The sequence below is a fragment of the Sciurus vulgaris genome (assembly GCF_902686455.1).
Source record: "Sciurus vulgaris genome assembly, chromosome: 8".
Lineage (NCBI taxonomy): Eukaryota > Metazoa > Chordata > Mammalia > Rodentia > Sciuridae > Sciurus > Sciurus vulgaris.
Window position 1 is genome coordinate 105,592,643 of NC_136468.1, and position 17,994 is coordinate 105,610,636.

At 36.0% G+C, this 17,994-nt stretch overlaps 1 protein-coding gene and 1 long non-coding RNA gene across 2 annotated transcripts in view; one reads left to right on the forward strand and one right to left on the reverse strand.

Annotated features, from left to right (window-relative positions):
• Positions 1 to 17,994, forward strand: part of ADCY1 (adenylate cyclase 1) — a 148,271-nt gene that overhangs the window by 102,428 nt on the left and 27,849 nt on the right. The gene's annotated exons all lie outside the window — the stretch shown is intronic.
• LOC306667379 lies at positions 4,206 to 10,238 on the reverse strand. The gene is made up of 2 exons (XR_013765515.1): positions 9,176 to 10,238; positions 4,206 to 4,358 (listed from the first exon to the last, which is right to left on the reverse strand). It is a non-coding gene; the product is annotated as an uncharacterized lncRNA (long non-coding RNA).

The following is a 17,994-nucleotide window of genomic DNA, read 5'->3' on the forward strand; positions in this document are numbered from 1 at the left end:
GGCCTCTCTGGTTTAAGGTCTTTCCATATGAGCAGTGTCTGAGGCCAAGTGGAAATGTACTCAGCCTGGGGCCTCCCCTCTGCAGCCAGGACTGAGGGGGCCCCACCTCAGAGTTGGGACCAAACATCAGATACCTATCCAGAGCTGCTGGAGACGAATGAATTTAGCATGATCCTTAAAGACTGGGACAGCTGGGACACCAAGATGAAGGGTTTGTAAGATTGGTTACTATGGTGCCCAATTGATTGGTGCCATACTCGAAGTAAGTAGAATTGAGGCCATGGCTGTGACTTTCATCTGGGGATGCTCCCTGGGGGAGTCATGTTTTTCTCGTCTGGGTTGGCATGGCCTTTTCTCGGCTTTGATTATTAAAAATATTGATGATTAAATATGATATTTTTAATTAAATATAATATTTAAATGTTATTAAATACAGTATTTGAGCCTGCCATGTGATTCTCCATCTGACCACAGCCCCTACCAACTTCAGGGCACAAATGCATTCTGGGTGAGTCTGTGGCCCTCATGAATGTGTGTCATGAGGGAAAGATTGCTAAATGGGACACACTGACACATTTTTTCAATAGATATGTAACAAGAAATGATACTTTGCTTTCCCGTAATCCCAGAAAAATACAGAACTTTCTATACTTTATCTGTTTGCCCTCTGGACATTTAAGCAGGTTGTACAGACATCAGAGTTCCTCAAACTGTTGCACAATTTTCAGACCAAAGACCAGGTGGGTTAATTATTTACAGAGACCAGATTGGTTGTACAAACCTGCATAAATAAATGGGCTTTACCATTGTGATGACATTTTCGACCTCTTCAACTTCAACTATTGAGATGCTTTTGTTCCAAGGTTGTTATTTTCTTTGATCTCAGTAGATAATCACCATGAAAATGCAATTATTTGTCTACCAATAAATGCTTAATCCAATGATAATTAACATCCTGCAGTAGCCATTACTAACTTTGAGAAAAGTTTGCCTATAGTGTGGTCACAGTACAGACCTGGAATTCTCAACCACAGAACCAAGTTAGAGATGCCATTCTCCTCCTGATTTCAGAACCTTATGTTCTTGAACATACATTTCTGCACATGTGACAGTAACACTGTGTGACAGTAACAGGGAGTTTATGTCACCAAAGTCAGGGTCACCTTTCTCAGACTCGGAAATGCTTCAGTGTGTTGATTGTTATTTTGTTCTGTTACTTGCCACAGATTTTATCTCTGGGCTATGGGTGAGCACATCCTCACAAACAGCTTTCAGTAAAGACAGATGATTCTGAATCACTTTCCACTAGGTCCTGCCTCTTACAGGCCCCCCACCTCCCAACATCACTACACCAGGTCCAAACGCCAACATGTGAACCCTTGGAGGCAAGCCACATCTAAACTATAGCAATGTCTTTATCTGCTGTTGGTGTGAGAGTGATACTGTCTTCATAGGATGAGTGGAGAAGCATTCCATCTTGTTAGTTTTTCCTCAGAGTTTGTGTAGAAGAGGTCTTATTTCCTCCTTAAATGTTAGGACCTGGTCTACCTTCCTCTGGATCTGGTTGTGCTTTTGGTTTTGTTTGTGTGTTGAGGAAATTTTATAATAAAATTCAGTTTCTCTTAGGATATATGGCTATTTAGGCTTTCCATGTCTTTTTGAAGTAACTTTGGAATTTGTATTTTTCCCTGAAATTTATTGATTTTTTTGACATAAAATTGGTTATAATATTCCCTTATTATCTCTTTAATATTTATAGAACCTGATCTATATTATTTAATTTCTTATGATTATTTTCAGTTTAATTTACTATTATTTTGGGGTTTTAAGGTAATTTGACAGAGGCTTTTCTTCCTGTGTAATATAGGTGCTCTCTGTTACAAGTTTGCCTCTAAATACTGCTTTAGCTGAATTCCATTAATGTTGTTATATGTAGGTTCATTTTCATTTGGTTCACAGTACTTTCTAATTATCCTTTTGATTCCCCTCCATCTCTTCCTCACTTTAATCAGTGTAGCCAGGAAGAGAAGGCGGACCCATGTCCATAGCCCTGTCTTTGAATGGCTAATAGACTTAGAGGTTTTATAGAGAGGGAAATGAGGGCAATGGTGTGTGTCAAAGGTGGGGAGAGGGTCTGCATAGCCAGAGTGATTACTGTCAAAGCAGGTGATCTTGTTCAGGTGCAATCTATCCATCATTATCTAAGGTTAACCAGGTGTGACCTTGTCCCTGATAGGAAAGTTGCAGTTGCTAGTGGTAGCGTCCATTTATCACACAGCATTCATTGGATCAGGCTTTGTTCCAGGAATCCAAGATGACTTGTAGTGAAGGGGACTGATGCAAAATGGAGGCAGAGGTGCCAATGCTCTAATCCTGATTTTAGTCACCCATTGGACATTTGAAGGCAGAAGTAAAGAGTCACATCTTTGTTACAACTCTGTCTTTTGACCATTCCTTAATCTTGAGGGAACTAGGGTGTCAGCCAGTCTGACTTTCTAGGTTTCCTGGCCCAGTGATAATTAGTCTTTGAATTATGGTTGAAGCAAAAAAGGGTTAGATGCCTAAGCCTGAAAGTAGCTTGCCATTACAAGCTGTAAAGCAGAATGTAAGAGTCCAAGTATGAAGATATACAGTTAAATAGATCATGTAGGAGGACTTTCCTTTTTCATAGTTTTGTACGGAATACTAAATACACACACACACACACACACACACACACATTTATTCAGAAAAGAATAGTTATTTTCTTGATTTTGTCTAAATAGAGAGCCCTTGCCTAAGCTATGAGTTCCACCTCTGATATGGAGGTTCCTGGTAGAAGGGCTTTCGTGTCAGGCAATCATGCATAACTTCTCCATAACTTCTTGGCCTTACTAACTTTTGGTAGGGCTGACATAAGTGTACATCCTAAGTCACATTTAAAAGGGCCACTGTTTCTCCCTTTTAATTATTCATGCATTACTGTTCTTTGACTTTTCTTCCACCCCATATTAGTACCTTTGTCTCTGATTTTACTTTCCTTTTGGGTGTTCAATACCAATTACCTAATTATGGACTCCTGTGTTGACCTCTTTCCTTCCTATTGTTTAGTTGGGGTTACTTCCTCAGGGGTTACCCCAGGGGTTTTAGGCACTTTTGAGGAGCCCCTTGATTCCTTTAATCTTTTCCTCTACCAGTTGTACCATCTGCCAGATTGGGTTAGAGTCTTGCTGACTGCATGTGACTTCCTTTGGAAGCATTTGGAGACATTCCCCTCTCCAGTGACCCTCCACTTTGCAGAATGTATGCTGACTGGCTTCCTGTTCTCCAAGGTCCTTGCATTCCCCCTGATCAGGAGGTTAAGTTGTTATAGAGCTGGGCCTTCCATGTAACTAAGGCAGCATGAAGACTCCTCATTAAAATCCTGACTCTAGTCATCAAGTCAGAAAGATTTCAGACATGTCACTCAGAGCAACAGGCATAAGTTTATTAGAATGTATAGAAAAGAGAAAGGGGGACACTCTCAAGGGAGAGAGTGTATCCTCTCAGAGAGGAGTGGGAACATGTACCTTTTCCTGCACTCCATTTTACTGGAATCCCAGGGGTGTTTCCAGAGAGTCCTGCCCAGGTCTACCTCTTGACTTTTGACTGACAGCAGAATGACATCAGACTTTCAAGTTCCAGCTGTCATGAATGATCATGACACTAGGTCACTATGGTCCAGGCTGACCAGTTCTAATTGAAACCTTTCAGATGTTATAGTTAGGGGGAATTATCCTTATTGCCCTGAGTTCTGTGGTCTGGTCTGTGTGAGGGTCACAAAAGTCCCCCCAACACACTTTAGGGTAACTAGTGTTCTTCTTATTGACGTTATTTCAGACATGCCTTTCTCCTGCACGTAGCAGGTAGTTTATGAGGAATGTAACATAGCCTGTCCTCATAAGCTAGGCAGGGTTGCAGGTAAATTGCTTCTGAGAAAAGAAAGAATGTGGGGGTCTTCAAAGTGGGCCCAGTTTCTGGAATTGTCCCCTTAACTTTATGTTTCCACCACTCACCTATGTCTGTCCCCAATCAGGGTGACTTACCTGAGATACCAGGTCCTTAAAGGGTGACTTAGGAGGGTAAGAGTCAAAATATTGCTGTTTTTATTCCTTAGGTCTTTTATTTCTTTGGTTACCCAGACATGTCTTGGGTTTTGAACACACAGAAACCCATTTCCACCAGTCTTGAAGAGGGAGTAAGGAGTTTTAATTTTTACAATTATACCTTCCATTTAATTGAGGTATTAGTACTAGAATCAGCATCATATCTTGTCTGCTTTGTATGTGATGACTTCTTATCTCAAATTAAGTCAGCTTATTCTGTTAGAAATTGTACTTCTGTGAAACACCAGCAGACAAAGTTTTACAAGGAAAATACAAAACAAGCAAAAACATAGTTTGTATAAGAGCTCTGAATCAAGAAACATTTTTACTAACACTAGAGTAGCTTTGATATCTGTTTAGCTTCTGTAAAGAATTCATAGTCAGCTCAATCACATATAAAATCTTTTACAAATTCTATTTCTTCTTTAAAACCCTGTTACAGTGTTTAAATACCTTTTACCCAAAACCTTTATGTAGTTTACCAAACCCTTATGTAGTTTCGCAATGTATTTCTTTCTATTTTGGGATGACAGTAATCTTTACAACACAAATTTATCCTTTTGGACAGGACTTTAAATGAGTTTAATTTTAGCCTACTTTGGGGCCATCCTAAAGTGGAATAGGGCAAGAGGCAGAACCTTATCTCTGGCGCGGGTGGCCTTTTGACAAATCTTAGTGTTTTACATTTGAGTCTAATCTTTGCCCCTTTCTAAATATTATATTTAGGTATAGAAGAAAAGTAGTTCTCCTATATTGTTCTATTTGAATATGAGTTAACATAATAATATTACATCTGAAACATCAAACAGAAAGGTTAAGAGAACTCTTTAATTTCCTTCCTTTGGGGAAAAAGGCAGCAAAGCATTTCCATATTCCACATTTTGCTACTCTTTAAACAAATCAGGCCCTCATAATTATGATTAAAAAATACATTTAAATACATTTAAATTCCCATCCCAGGGTAATATAATTCCCCATATATCACTTATTTATTACATTTTTACCCAGTTAAAACACATTAAATGACATGAATAAATCTCCATCTAAATTTTCTCTTTTTATATAAAAAAAAAAAAAAAAAAAAAAAGGCTATCCTACTAACAGATTTTAGTTTGGAGACCATGCCAAAAGTTTCATTGACTGTTTTATATGTTTCAAGTACAGATACAATGTATATTGTATTGAATCAAGCACTTATTAATTTGCCTGTATTATTAAGCTTACATAGCTTTAATTCTACAAACTTTTACATAATATTTAGGCAAAGCTCTGACAAATGTATTTAGCCCTCAGATGTATACATATCTCCAGCTGCATATATTTAGGGTATCAAATATACTGTTATAACCTAAAATAGCAGTTGTTTATTGAACCAGAGTTATAAGGCAATCATTTAAAAGACTTTAAACAGGTACTTAAAAGAACCCTAATTCTTCTACAACTTAGTTTCCCTAAGTAGTAATAACCTAATAGATGCAAGAAATTATCTTGATAAATAAAAGCAGATCAATGTTTTAACAAACTCACATTGTTTTAAACATAAAAGAATTAGATTCTGTTTTCATATCAGTACATAAGATTTTGACTCTAGATAAACCCATAAATGATTTTAATGAATTGGTTTAATGATAGACAACTAAACCAAACATAAAATTTTCCTAAGATTTATTTTCCACAAACCTTATACAACTTACTCAGACTCTAAACAACTTGTTTATATCCTTAGTTTTGTCCTGTCTTGCTTTTTCCCATCTTTAAATTTAGGACAGAAATATTATTTAACCATACAAAATACTTTCTCATCCAGAAACACTTCCTTTCACTTTTAATTTTTCTAAAATAAGTCCCCATACCTATTACTTCTTGATCTCTTCTACTTGCTTGGTCTTTTTTTTGCCTTAAGTTTACATTCTAGAACAATCCTTATAAAAATTTTTAAACTTAGATTTCTCCTTTTTCCCTCAATGTGATGAAATACTTTATGCTTTCTATAGTATTTTAATCAAAACGCAACTGAAATTATTTGTATTTTTGCATATAGAATTACATCTGTGTTAATTAGAATTTTAATTCTTTATAACATTAGTGAAGACCCAGAAACAAAGCAATCTTGAACTGTTGTTTCATATACCAACAATTTATAAAAACACTTTATGTAGACTCAAATATATACTTTTTCTTAAAGAATTTAAGAGGACAAGAGTACTTATATTTATATTTAGCAATTGATTGTATTGTTCAATATTTTAACTTGTAAGTGACTCAGGTGGTTTCTTTTACAAACATTTATAAATGCTTAACCCTTCTATATCAAACCTAATTTACACCCCCTGGCTGCCTTTTTTTTTTTTTTTTTTTTTTTTTGAACTGGTTATTGAACCCAGGGGAGCTTTATCACTGAGCTACATCCCCAGTTCTTTTTAAGACAGTGACTCACTAAGTTGCCCAGAACCATGCTACATTGCTGAGACTGGCTTTGAGCTTTTGATTCTCCTGCCTTAGCCTTTCAAGATGCTGGTAGGTAATACTGGTCTTGGAAATAAGGATCCGGTCCTCATTCCCTAGGTATTGAAGATTGAACACCAGAGAAACCCTGAAACAAATGTAGAAAGCAAGTTTTATTTACGAAAGAGACAGAACAGAGAGTGGAGAAAAAGAGAGAGAGGAGAGAAGTTGGGGCCCAGAGTTGGGTGCCCCTGAAAGGGGTTGTGTGCCGCTGAGAGGGGTTGTGTGGTGCCCTTTTATAGATTCCAGATTTCCTCTCCCTTCAGAGCAACCCAGGTGGTAATCATTAGCAACTCCTTATCCTGGAAAGATTCCCTGGAGGTGTTAGCAATCCATTTCCTTTCCTCATCTTTCTGACCCCCTGCATTTACTATCTACTTGTCCTTTGCCTCTGTCTCACCTGGATTACAGGTCTGAACCACCATACCCAGCAAATTTACCCATTTTTTAAAACAACCTTTTTTCTCATTATCCATAAAAACCAAAATATTAGACAAATGTAGTTAACATTTAGGCATTTTTCCTGTCCCCCCAAAATAAAAGCAGTTGACATTGCACTTTAAACATCTTAGCAGAGAAGAATAGAATTGCAAATGTCTAGTAACGTAGGCAAAAAAAAAGAAAAAAGGTGTATTCATCATTTTAAAGATATCTTTACTTCTGTCTAACCAACAAATTTATCAAAGATTTATTTAAGTCACATGAACTAAAGCATTTTGATTCATATCCTTTAAAAATGTATGAGAGTTCATTTATTTATTAGCCAGTTTGGTACTAAGGAGACACAACACATAATACAAACATGCATAAAAATTACAGAAAACAGAGCACGCCTGTAATCCCAGTTGCTCGGGAGGCTGAGGCAGGAGGATTGTGAGTTCAAAGCCAGCCTTAGCAAAGGTGAGGTGCTAAGCAACTCATTGAGACCCTGTCTCTAAATAAAATACAAAATAGGGCTGAGGTTGTGGCTCAGTGGTTGAGTGCCCCTGAGTTCAATCCCCAGTACCCCAAGGAAAAAAAAATTACAGAAAACAAAGATTTCATAGCTTTCATTTAGAGTCATCATTTGTCATTTGTTTTTTTAACTGATCTGTTGATGTAATCCTAAAACATCCTTGATCTCACATCTGAACTTACAAAGATATAATTTAGTTGAAACAAAGCAGAAAATCTATGTCTCAGAGACATAAATCTTAGTCCAAACATTATTGAAAAGACAAAGGCAAAGGCCTAGTGAAAGCAGAGTGTTTAAGAGTGAGACCTGTCATGCAGGCTTATGCTAATCTTTACCTATTTTAAGAACTAATTAATAGAGGGAGGAACCCTTACATGGGGAAATTTTTTTTTTAAAGGGTTAGAAAAATCCTATTTTGGAGAGCTATCTAGCTGATAAGTCAACTTGTTTTCTAGTCAGATGCAGGGTAAAGGGAACTTTCTATATTCACCTAACCTGGCAAAACCTCCTTTGAGCTTCCTGAAACTTTCTTCCTGTTTTATCACAGGTTTCAGCCAACTTAGAAAGAATTTGCTTTAAATTTTAAAACATTTCCCATTATATCAGAATTTGTATGTATTTTACTTTTTTGTTTTATTGCACAAGGATGATAGTACACAGGAAAACCAATTTAAGGGACTGAGGATGTAGCTTAGTGGTAACCAGCTGGCCTGACATGCTTGAGGTCCTGGGTTCAATCCCCAGCACCCCCCCCCACACACACACACACACACAAATGGGAATAGTAAATGTTCTACATTTCTTAAGTACTTGCAAGTTGAGGCACTGTAACCATCAAACATAAAACCAGTTGGGGTACCAAATGGGATTTTCCTCCAAACACTATATTCCCTTGGATTTCTTTCCTGTTTTAGTGGAGGTGCCCCTTCTCCCCAAATTGTTAACCTTCTGATCTAACTGGTGAACTTGGATTTTGGACTAAAAGGTGCAAGGTTGCAAAGATTAGGAGAAAGAGACAAAAAAGCTAAAAGATAAATCTATACAATGTAGTGGAAGAATACAAAGACCAAATGCTAACAGACGAAGGTTCTGAAACAAAGGATATCCAAATTAGTCAACTCAGAATCAACAACTGTCAACCAAAGAGTAAATTTCCAGTAGGGACTATGACTGCCAACCATCACATTTTTTTAAAATTCCCTTTATCAAGTCAGTCATTATGAACACAGACTAACTGACAGAAGAACACATGAAATAATTACATTAAACCAGAGTTCATCTTCAGGTACATAGGCCATGCTGTACTACCATAGATTAAACAGACAAAATTCTTCTTAGGAGGCAGGGGAACAGAATTAGTGCATTCCATTCTTATGCAAATTACAAAAGAGATCTCCCCAAACCAACCTGACTTCTTTGTGTGCCTCCTTCCCTGTTAATTGGCACCACAGACTTAAAGAATCTAGACTTCTCTGTCAGACAAACATCAGAATCCCATAATGGTTCAAAAGAACCCAAATTGCTCAAAAGACCCCCAAACACAAGAACAAGGAAGGGCAAGGCCAAATTTGCATTGCTGGGCAGAACTTACCAGGGGTTAGACTTTGGAGCCCATAGAGTCCAAAAAGTTCATTTTTCTGTTTCACCAAATGATGGTAAAAAAAGGAGCTGATGGCATCCTGAAGTGGAAAGGAAAGGAGAGAACCCCCTGCCCACACCAGTAAACATAATTTGGGCAGGTACACGGGTCCTTCTTTGTCTGCCCTCTTCGTTCTGGGTAAGCAAACTGCAACTGGCTAATGCCCGAACAGCATGCTTTCTCCTGGCAAGGCACGTCAAAGCTATTACCAAAGTCCTCAGCCAGGGGCCTGACTCTGGGCATCCAATAAATCAAATCCGGTACTCGTCCCGAACACCAAACAAACAGAAACGGTAATGGTGAAAATCGTGAAAGGAACTTTAATCCGTGTAGCTGGCTATACCAGGAAGACAAGGGACCCATGTTCTTAGCCCAGTCTTCCTGATTACTTCTTTAAACCAAAAATTACGAAGTGTTTTCTTTAGGTGAGGATTTCCCAGAGATCTTGCAGTTGTTGACTTCAAATTTTGTTATACTATGGTCAAAGAATACACTTTGTATGATTTGAATTATTTTAAATTTCTTGAGACTTGCTACATAAACCATATTCCATGAGCTCTTGAAGAGAATGTGTATTTGATCACTATTGGATGCTGTATTTTATAAGCTTCAATTAAGTTGACCTGGTTGATAATGTCCTTACTGATTTTCTTTTTAGTTATTTTATCAGTTTATTTTAGAAGGTTCTTGGAATCTCCAACTGTACTTATGGGTAGAACATCTTAACAGTTCTCTCAGCTTTTGCTTCATATGTTTTGATGATCTGTTATTAGCTACTTAAATTTTTGTCCTTTTATCACCCTTAAGCATCATAGGGGAAAAAAGCAACAACTTTTTTCCCCCAGGTAATTTTTTTGGCTCTATAGTCTACTTTGTTCTTAATGTAAGTGATCCCATTTTCATATTCTTTTTTCCAGCATTTTACTTTTAAACTATCTTTTAATTTTAAAGTACATTCCTTCTAAGTAATTTATGATTGAGTCTTGTTTTTATCCAATTGATAAATCTCTACCTTTTAATTGTTAAGGCCATTTACAGTGTGATTTTTGACATTGTTGGATTTTAGCCTACCATCTTGCCATCTCTTATTTTTTTTCCTGTTCTTTCTTTCCTTGTTCCTCTTTTTCTGCCTGTTTTGGGTTAATTATGCTCATTATCCATTTAATCTTTATTTTTTCTTATTAGCTATACCTTTTTATTGCATTGTTTTATTGGGGACTTACCACAGTCTACCTTCAAATGATATACTATCTCACACATCATGTAAGATCCTTAAAATGTGTCTACATTAGATTGTTTGTGTTCCCCCATAAAGTCCATGTCGAAATTCTAACCCCTAATTTGATGGCATTAGAAGGCGCGATACTAACTCATGAGGGCGGAGCCCTCCTGAATGTCATAACTGCCTTTGCAAAAGAACTCTCTTATCCTCTTTCTGCCATATGAAGAGAACAAAAAGAAGTTGACCATCTGCAACCAGGAAGCAGGTTCTTGTTAAAACCCAGCCATTCTGGTGCCCTGAGACTTCATAGCCTCCAGAGCTGGGAGAAATGTTTGTTCTTTAAGCAATCCTGTCTAAGATAATTTATAAGTTATAGCTTCCTGAACTGGTTGAAACAATGTCCATTTCTTCCATCTTAAGTTTTTGCAATTTTCATTATAGATTTATTTTATTTGTACATATATTATAAACCCCCCAAATACATAGTTATTGATAGGAAATCATGAGCAATCATATTTTATTATTCTTATTTTGTTTATAGCAGCTTTATTTATAATTGCCAAAACCTGAAAGTTACCGAGGTGTCCTTTAGTAGCTGAATGAATGCATAAACTCAGGTACATCTTGAAAATGAAATATTACTCAGAACTAAAAAGAAATGAATCCATGAAGATATGGGGAGACCTTAAATAAGTATTTCAGACAATCTGAAAAGCTGCATGTGATATGCTTCCAAATATTTGGCATTCTAGAAAAGGTAAAGCTTATGAGGACAGTAAGAAGATCTGACTTACAGAGGATGGGATGGGGAGAGGGAGAAATAGGTGGAGCATGAGAGCTTATTAGGGCAGTGAAACTATTCTGCATGAAGCATCATAGGCATAGTGGCATATACCCATAATGCCAGGTATTGGAAGGTTGAGGCAGAAGGATTGCAAATTCAAGATTGGCCTCAGCAACTTTATTTTTGGTACTGGGGGTTGAACCCAGAGGTGCTCCATTACTGAGCTATACGCTTAGTCTTTTGTATTTTTAGATAGCCTCTCACTCAGTTGCTTAGGCTGACCTCAAACTTGTATTCCTCTTGCCTTTGCCTTCCCCCAATTGCTGGGATTGCAGGTGTGCACCACTGTACCTGGCCAACCTCAGCAACTTAATGAGACCCTCTGTCAAAATAAAAAATAAAAAGGACTGTGGATATAGCTCAATGGTAGAGCACCCTTGGGTCCAATCCTCAGTATTGAAAAAAAATAAGACTTAGTTAATAATATACCAATATTGACTTATCAGTTGTAACAAATGTACCACACTAACAGAAGATGTTAATATTAAAACCGGGCATGGTGGCACACATCTGTGATCCCAACAACTTAGTACAAAAAATAAATAAATAAAAATAAATAAAATCAATATTAAAAGCAGAAACTGGAGAAGAAGTATATGGGACTCTCTTTGATGAGCAATTATATTTTAGAGATATTTAATAAGTTTTTAACTTACCCACATAGTTATGATTTTTTGTACTGGAAATTAAACCCAGGGGTGTTCTACCACTAAGCTATATCCCTAACCCTTTTTCTTTTTTTATTTTAAGACTGGATCTTGCTAAATTGCTGAGGCCAGTCTTGATCTTCCAATCTTGCCTCAGCCTCCTAAGTTGTTGGGATCACAGATGTGTGCCACCCCACTGTTATAAGACCTACTGAGGAAGCAGGACCCTAAGAATGTGACACAGTACATATGTGTGAAAGCCCACTAATCACAGAGAAGCCATAATAAGAAATAAGTCTATTTGGAATTAAATTCCACACTATACCACAAACTGATAGCCCAAGGCACATTGTTATGAGAAGGCTATTTCCAAAGAAGACCCTCACATAAAAGTGGAAGAGATATCCCAACAGATGAACAAATTTCAACATGAAACTATGAGAACATAATAAAAGAAGGCAAATCACTTCTCCAAAATTTCATAAGTCTCCAGTAAGTAATTTCAAAGATATTGAAGTGGATAAGATGTCAAATAATTCAAAGGAATGATGCTACTAAAAATCTTCAGCAAATCCAAAGGACAAATAAACGACTGAATGAATTAAGAAGGAAAATGAAGGATATGGAAGAGCAATTTAATAGAGATTCTGAAAAGAACCAAATAAATCTGGAAAATGAAAAGCTCAGTAAGACAAATTAAAAACTCAGTGAAAAGCCTCACCAGTAGACTAAATCAAGACTTGAAGATAAGGTTGATGAATTATCACATTCAGACAGTAACCAAAAAAAAAAAAAAACAAAAACAAAAACAAAACTGAATAAAGCATAAAAGACCAAATGTGTGAATCATAAATGTAGACTAAGGAGCAGAGATGCAGGCTAAAGCCATAAAAGGCTGTTAATTGAAATAAAAACAGAAAATTTTATAAATCATGGGAAAGGTAGACATCAGGGCATGGAAGGTATTTAGGACTCCACATAGAGAAGACCAGTAAAGAACTTATCCACATAATATTGTAACTAAACTGCTAAAAGTACAGAAAAAAGAAAGAATATCGAATGCTTCAAGAGAGAAGCATGAAGGCATTTATAAAGGCAAATCCATCAGAATAACAGATTTCTGAGCAGAAACTCTAAAGGTCAAGAGGGCATGGAATATGTTTTGAGTCCTGAAAGAAAATAATAGCCAACCTAGATCACTAGATCCAGCAAAGTTATCCTTCACGATTCAAGAATAAATAAGGACTTTCCAAGATAATTATTAACTAAAGGAATTCATAACCACTTATCCAGTATTACAGAAAACACATAAAGGAATCCTGTCCACAGAAAAGAAGCAAGATAAATACTATCATGAGGACACAGGAAAGAATAAATCTCACTAGAATAGTAAACAAGAACTAGAAAGAATAAAACATTATTCAGTAAACCATAACATTTCTAAGATGAATAAGAGAGAAAGAAATGATAGATCAGTTGAAACAACCAAAATAAAAATGAAAAAAATTGATAGGAATTGATACATATTGTTCAGTAATAACCCTGAATATAAATGGTCTTAATTCTCCAAATAAAGATGTAGATTGGATGATTGGTTTGAAAAATAAGACCCAATGATCTGTTGCCTGAAACTCCCCTCCCTTGCAAAGACACACACAGCCTGAAAGTGGAAAAATTGAAAAAGATATTACAAGCAAATGGAATCTGAAAGTAAGCAGTAGTAGTCATACTTATATCTGACAAAACAGACTTCAAGCCAAAATCAGTCAGAAAAGACAAAGAAGGTTACTACATATTGACAAAGGGAGTGATCCATCAAGAAATTATAATAATTGTAAATATGTATGTGCTGAATGTTGGAGGATCTAATTTTATAAAACACACTACTAGGCATAAAAGAGAGAAATACAATTATAGTGGGTGACTTCAATGCACTGTTCTCACCAATAGACCATCAAGGTCAAAAAGTAAAATCAACAAAGAAACATTGGAGTTAAACTATGCTATGGATAAAATAGACTTAACGGACATTGTCAGAATATTCTGTCCAGCAGCTGCAGAAGACATATTTTTTTTTTATCAGCTTATGGAACTTTTTCTAAAACAGATTATATTTTAGGCCTACAGCAAATCTTAATAAATCCAAAGTAAATGAAATTCTTACATCTGATCAGAGACAATAATGAAACTAGAAATCAATGGCAAGAGAAACTATATAAACACATGAAGACTGAACAACACATTTTTGAACAAAGGGTGAGTCTTCGAAGAAATCAGGGGAGAGAATTTAAAAATTCCTAGAATCAAATGAAAATGAAAACACAATATAGCAGAGTCTGTGAAACACAGAGAAAGCAATACTAAGAGGGACGTTTGTAGCCATGAATGACAACTTTAAAAAACTTACAGAACTTAAATAAATAAGCTGATGGTGTATCTCAAGGTCTTAGAAAAACAAGAATAAAGCAGACCTAAAATCAGTAGAAGGAAAGAAATAATAAAGACAAAGTTGAATTAAAGGAAATTAGACTAAAAGAACAATACAAAGAATCAGTGAAACAGAGTTGGTTAACAGATCAACAAATCCTTAGCCAAACTAACCAAAAGAAAGAAGACCTACATAAAATTAGCTATGAAAATGAAGATATTAAAACCAATAACTCTGAAACACAGATGTTCAGTAGGGACTATTTTTTAAAAACTATATTTCAATAAAATGGAAAATAGGGACAAATTTCTGAACATGTCTGATCTTCCAACATTGAACCAAAATGATATAGAAAATGTAAAAAGAAAAATAACATGCAGGGAGATTGAAGTAAAAAAAAAGTCTTCCAACAAACAAAAACCCAGTTGATCCACGGCTGAATTTTGCTAGACTTTTAAAGAAGTAAACTGGTGCTCCTTAAATTGCTCTATTAAATAGAAAGGGAAGAAATCCTTCTAGACTCTTCCTAACAAAGCCAGTATTACCCTGCTGCTAAAACCAAATAAGAACAAAATGAAAAAAATAAAAGCAAAAACAGAAAAAAAACAATTGTAAGCCAGTTAACACATACCTGTAATTCCAGTGAGTCAGGAGGCTGAAGCAAGAGGATTCCAAATTCAAGGCCAGCCTCAGCAAGTTAGTGAGACCCTGAATAATTTTGTGGAATTCTGTATCAAAATAAAAAAAAAAAAAAAAAACTCCTGGGTTCAATCTCCAGTAGAAAAAATAAGGAAAGAAAAGAAAAAAAACAACTTTAGACCAATATCCTTGACAAATACACATGTAAAAACCTAGATATAGTACTTACCATGATCAACTTGCTTTCATTCCAGGGGTGCAAGAATGGTTCAACATATTCAAATCCATTAATGTAATAGAATGTAAAATAGAATCAAGGACAAAAATCACATGATAATCTTAGTAGATGCGTAAAACGTCTTTGACAAAATTCAACAACACTTTTTGATTAAAAAACAAACACCTGAAGAAACTACAAACAAAGATCATATCTTAACACAATAAAAGCTGTGTGCAACAAAGCCCCATAGCCCAAATCATCCTGAATGTGGAAAAAATGGAATCATTTCCTTTAAAATTACAAATGAGACAAGGTTGTCTACTCTCACTATTTTATTCAGTGTAGTAGTTGAAATTTTATTCAGAGAATTCAGGCAAGAGAAAGAAACAAAAGTGATACAAATAGGAAAGGAGGGAGTCAAATTATCCCTGTTTGCAAATGTTATGATTCTAACTTAGAAGATGTTAAACACTCCACCAAAAGACTCTTAGAATTGATAAATAAATTCAAAATAGCCTCAAAAAATAAAATTTACCAGATAAATCTAACCAAAGAGGTGAAAGATCTCTGATGAAAATTATAAAACACCGAAGAAAGAAATTGAAGAAGACACTAGGTGGAAAGACTCCCCATGTTCATGAATTGGGAGAATTAATATTGTTAAAATGGCCATATCATCAAAAGCAATATAACAGATTTAATGCAAAGCCCATGAAAATACCAAAGACTTTCATCACAGAACTAGGGGAAAGAATCGTAAAATTCATATAGAAGCACAAGACAAAAGCAATCCTGAGCAAAGAGCAATCAATACCTGATTTCACAATATATACAGAGCCATAGTTATAAAATCAGCATGATATTGCCAAAAAAAAAAAAAAAAAAAAAAAAAGACATGTAGACCGATGGAACAGATTAGAGGATCCAGAATTAAACCCATATATCTAGAACCATCTGATTTTCAACAAAGGTGCCCAAAATATATACTGGAGACAAGAGAGGCTCTACAAATTGTGCTGTGCTGGGGAAACTGCATATCACATGTAGAAGCTTGAGACTTAATTAATATCTATCATGGTGAACAAAAATCAACTCAAAATGAAATAAGACTTTAATATAAGATCTGAAACTTTGAAACTACTAGAGGAAAACATAGGGGAAACACTTCAGGATATTGGCACAAACCACAAAGTCCTAAATAGGCCTCCAGTAACTCAGGAAATTAAAATAAGAACTGATCCTAGACCAACAAGGTGAAGATTTGGACCTACTTTTTCTTCTATAATCTGCAGGGTCTCTGGTCTGATTCCGAGGTCCTTAATCCATTTTGAGTTTAGTTTCGTGCATGGTGAGAGATATGGGTTTAGTTTCATTCTGTTGCATATGGATTTCCAATTCTCCCAGCACCATTTGTTGAAGAGGCTATCTTTTCTCCATTGCATATTTTTGGCCCCTTTGTCTAGTATGAGAAAATTGTATTTATTTGGGTTTGTGTCCGTGTCCTCTATTCTGTACCATTGATCTACCTTTCTTTTTTGGTACCAATACCATGCCGTTTTTGTTACTATTGCTTTGTAGTAGAGTTGAAGATCTGGTATTGCAATACCCCCTGTTTCACTCTTCCTGCTAAGGATTGCTTTAGCTATTCTGGGTTTCTTATTCTTCCAAATGAATTTCATAATTGCTTGCTCTATTTCTGTAAGGTATGTCATTGGGATTTTAATTGGAATTGCATTGAATTTGTATAGCACTTTAGGTAGTATGGCCATTTTGACAATATTAATTCTTCCTATCCAAGAACATGGAAGATCTTTCCATCTTCTAAGGTGTTCTTTAATTTCTTTCTTTAGTGTTGTATAGTTCTCACCTTGTTGGTCTAGGATCAGACTTCCTTAACAGGACTCCCATAGCACAAGAAATAAAAGCTAGAATCAACCACTGGGATAGATTCAAACTAAAAAGCTTTCTCTCAGCAAAGGAAACTATCAGCAATGCGAAGAAAGAGCCTACAGAGTGGGAGAATATCTTTGCCAATCATACTTCAGATAGAGCACTAATCTCCAGAATCTATAAAGAACTCAAAAAACTCTACTCCAAGAATTCAAATAATTCCAGTTGACAAATGGGCCAAGGAAATGAATAGACACTTCACAGAAGAAGATCTATAAGCAATCAACAAACATATGGAAAAATGCTCAACATCTTTAGTAATAAGAGAAATGCAAATCAAAACCACCCTAAGATTCCATCTCACCCCAATTAGAATGGCGATTATCAAGAATACGAGCAACAACAGGTGTTGGCGAGGATGTGGGGAGAAAGGTACACTCATACATTGCTGGTGGGGCTGCAAATTAGTGCAGCCGCTCTGGAAAGCAGTGTGGAGATTCCTTAGAAAACTTGGAATGGACCCTCCATTTGACCCAGCTATCCCACTCCTTGGCCTATACCCAAAGGACTTAAAATCAGCATACTACCGAGATACAGCCACATCAATGTTCATAGCTGCTCAATTCACAATAGCCAGATTGTGGAACCAACCTAGATGCCCTTCAATTGATGAATGGATAAAGAAACTGTGGTATATATATACAATGGAATATTACTCAGCCATAAAGAATGATAAAATTATGGCATTTGCAGGCAAATGGATAAAATTGGAGAATATCATGCTAAGTGAGATAAGCCAATCTCAAAAAGCCAAAGGACGAATGATATCGCTAATAAGTGGATGATGACACATAATGGGGGGAGGGAAGGGTTAGTGTTAG